The following is a 4,252-nucleotide window of genomic DNA, read 5'->3' as shown; positions in this document are numbered from 1 at the left end:
ATAAGATATTGAATTATGTTATTATGGATATTATATGTTCATTATTTGAAACAATTTAAATAAATGATTTTTTGTTGAAGTTCAATGTTGGTTGTAGTTGTGTGGCTAGGCAATCTGGTAAGTTTCACTAGCCATGATTATGTCAAATAATATCAGAGCTAGGTTGGTCTTGCTAGGAAGGTATTGAAGGTTCCTGAGTTACTAAAAAGTGAATAACAAGTGTTCTAGAGGCTTGTGAGGTCCATTGCAAGTGTGAAGATGACTTATATAGGTGCAAGGAATAGAGTGGAACATGAAGCCTATGAAGGTGAGTTGGTATTGAACCTAAGTTAGCATTTTATTTTATTAAAATAATATAGAAAAGATGAGCCCACAAAGAATAAATCCCAAGATAGATGATATATTTAATCATTTATAAGTAGAGATGAGGAACTAAAGGTCACATTTCACTGCAGTGTAATGATTTACAAAGGGAAAGGGTGGTGAATGGTGATCCAAGAATAATAAGGAGGAGTCAAATGGTGGCTAGATTTAAATCCAATTTTATTCCTAGAGATTAGGAGTTATATTTATTCTAGAAACTATAAATTCTAAAGCCAAAGGATATGAGTGTGAAGGATTATATAGATGAATTCTATAAGATGGTGATAAGATCATGTAAGCACCATATGGAAAGAGAAAAGGTTGTTGGCTACATGAATAAATTGAGATTCAACATCCCATATGAGATGAGCATGTTGAAGATCAACACGATAGAGGAGGCATACTAGTTTGCACTAAAGGTAGAGGAGAATATACTAAGAAATCAACAAAATAATTCCAAAATTAGAGGAAAGGTTTGTAGAAGATAAGGAGTAATAAAGCATCAACAAAGGAAATTTTGAGGAAGAAACCAAGCCCAAGTGGAGTAGAGAGGTATGACAAAGTACAAAAGGAAATGAGTCTTAAGCAATAATATGTGATAGAAACAAAAGGGGATTCTTTGGTAAGTGTTTCCAATATGGAGAACCCGATCATTGTGCTTATGAATGTCTGCAAATACAAGAAGGTAGAAAGTATAAATTATAGCAAGAAACCGCTTGGCACAAGAGGAGGAAGATAGTATAGCATCACTAAAAAGTGAGGAACTAATGCAAGAGCATCTAGGATATAAGAACAATCTTGCACCACCCAAACATATTGTCACATGTTGTTAGGGAGGCCGTGAAAATTTGATAGAAGTGTAATACATGATGGATATGCAAATATTTATTCATTAATGAAGGATGGATTTCACCACAAGTTGAAGCCCCTAAAGGAGGAAGAAGAAAAGTATGGCTTGTATTGAAAGAAAAAAGATCAAAATTTCCAGCAGAAAAGGATGAGGTAAAATTTGATTCTTGTGATGTGAAGGATAAGATTGGGATGGAGAAGGATATTACGACAGTAAATCGTTTGGAAGACAAGAGCATAGTCGGAATTGAAGAAGATGATGAATGAGAGAACATGTGGTTCATTTACAGTTCCTTATTTAATAAACAAATTGGTGAAGATGAATATTTCCTATTGGAAGAGGAGATAAGAAAGACTGGTTTTTTGTTTTGTTTTTTTAAAGAGAAAAAAAAGTAGGGAGAAAAAGAAAAGTTTGTGGTGGTTATCTTAGGTGTCATTCTAGAAGATAGGAACCCATGTCTCATTATTTAATAATTGTTTTAGGCATTTAATTTTATGTTAAAGGTAGTTGTACCTACCTCATCATTTCTTGCCTAGGCAAGGCATATTAATATTTGTAATCATCCTCAAGCATTATCAATCTATGCAAATTGTTACGCATTTTCCCTCTATTTCTCTATTTTTCTTGTGTGTTTAGATTTGTAAGGGGAGTACACTTCATCAAGTGGTATCAAAGCATGTGTTTGAGTATGTAAGGGTGGAGTGACTCGTTATCAAGAACTATAAGAAGTGTAATCTCTCATGTTGAAGAGGGTTTTCATGAAGCCAAAGGTAGTAGAGGATGGAGAATCTTAAATAATGTGTCTCCTCCAAACTATGTGCAAGTCCATATGTAAGTGTTGTAAGCCTAGACTAGATAGTGATAATACAAATAACCTAGGTTTAGAAGAAATGGTAGACAAGCTAGGTTTGAACAAGACTAAACACCCAAACCCATTTAAGGTTTCCTATTTGTAGAGGGAACATGATTTGGTATTTAATGAGCAATGTCTTGTCAATTTTTAGATTGGGCCCTATAGGGATGATGTGTTATGTGATATGATGTCAATGAATTCCTATCATGTGTTCCTAGGAAGACCATGATAAAGGTTAGAGGATTTGTGAACAACTCCATGAACATTCCTAAAGAGTAGGTTACAAATGGAAAGAGTGGACAAAATATTAGTTTATTGTAGCCATAACATAAAGGCAAGGAGAACAATAGGCAGAATGCAAGTAACTGCCAAAGGAATGGAGGCTTAGAGAGGACATATTCTAGGTTCAAATAAGAAGTTACAAATCTCCTCATTAATTCCTCAACTTAATCCTAGAGAGTATGTGTTGATGGTGTAGAGTAAGAGCAGAGGGAAAGAAGAAAAAAATTCTCATGGACAAAGAATAGAGGTAGATTAAGAATGAGCATGGGATCACTATTTTGTGCACTTCCAAATGTTCTTGACCTTCTCAACTCAATGAACATAATTTATCTACTCGAGATGTTTAATGCAAGAGAATTTTAAGTATAAGATAAATCTTACATCAACAAAAAATAAATTTTAATTCCTTATTTTCTTTTATGTGTTGGAGTGTGTTTGCAAAAAGAAAAGTGACAACTTACACAAGATGGGACAAATTTTTTTTTATCAAAAGTAAATATTGAAAGATAAATTCTTGAAGGAATTTAGAGATTCCTTAGTGTATAAGATCTCCCCCAAATTCAATAAGGATAGTATACCTCAAGATTTTGGGCTTATATATACCCCAAATATATAGCATAAAAGGACATGGAAGCACGACAAGACCAAAAGTCCGATGGGGTTGAAATGTTAGGCTAACTCATACACTCTTGATGTCGAAAGAAAAAATCATGGGAACATGGAGTATCTTGATTCCCTAATAGACTTGAGATCACAACCCTATGCATATCCTAAAAGTTTAAAATAAAGGAGCATGATAACATAATGAAGCTAGAACCCTAATTGGGTTAAAGGGATACAATCATAGATAAACCTAAATTCCCAAAGAGAAGTTGGAGCTTTCAACAAATTCTGAAATGCCAAAGTAAGATTATAAGTACATATTTATATTTTTTATACTTTTTCAAGTGCCAAAAAAATGTTTTGAAGGGCCATTTAATTGATGAAACATGATAGAAAAGAGATTAATGACAATTCAGTTTCATCACCAAAGTGAAAATAGTTAAAATTTCAAGTTGATTAAGTATAAAAGATAATACTTGTGTAAGGAATGGGGTCTTTTGACCAAGTGGGGGATATAAACAGAGGAGAGATATTTGGTATCCATAAATGAGATGTTGGGATTATTTTTCATGAGTCTAAGGAATGAATTGGAAGACTAGAAGAGGAATAGAAGGAAAGATCACCATCAATGAAATGGTGATATAGAAGGTAGAGAATTACCAAAGTGAGAGAGAGATAAATGAAACAACTAGAGAGTTGAGAGTTTAGTGGAACCAGTAAAGAAAGGTGAGAAGAGTGGTCATGCTGAGAGGCCTAAGATAGATGTGAAGAGGATAACATTTGGTAATTGTCAATTTTTTTGTAGTAAGAGTTCTTGTCTTGTGAGTGTCTGGAAGTAGGTAGATGCCTGGAATTAAATTTTTGTTGTAATACAAATAAGACATTCAATCTTGTGTGATTATGGATATTGTATATTTGTTATTTAAAATAATTCAATGAAATCATATATTTATTGAAGTTCAATGTTGGGTTGTGGTTGCATGGCTGGAAAATTTGGTAAGGATCCTTACCACAACTACATCATCCTAGTACACAAAAATGGCTTCCTATACCTATTGATCATTATTTCCCTTCCCATAAAGTTGGAAATTGTGTCATCCTCTATGAAAATAGGATTGGTAGGTGTGGAGGGGGGTTCCCTATAACCTTCAACTATTCTGAATGTGTATGGTGAGGAGCTCCTTTAGGTTTTGAACCCTAACTATCATATTAATTATAGTTTGATTTATCTTCTTTATGTGAATCACTAGAGGTAAATGTGGATCCATGTGTCAAAGGAGCATAATATTTCTCTTTCTGAC

This window comes from Cryptomeria japonica, chromosome 9, assembly GCF_030272615.1.
Source record: "Cryptomeria japonica chromosome 9, Sugi_1.0, whole genome shotgun sequence".
NCBI classification, from domain to species: Eukaryota; Viridiplantae; Streptophyta; class Pinopsida; order Cupressales; family Cupressaceae; genus Cryptomeria; species Cryptomeria japonica.
The sequence above is the reverse complement of the archived record's forward strand: the minus strand, read 5'-3'. Positions refer to the sequence as shown.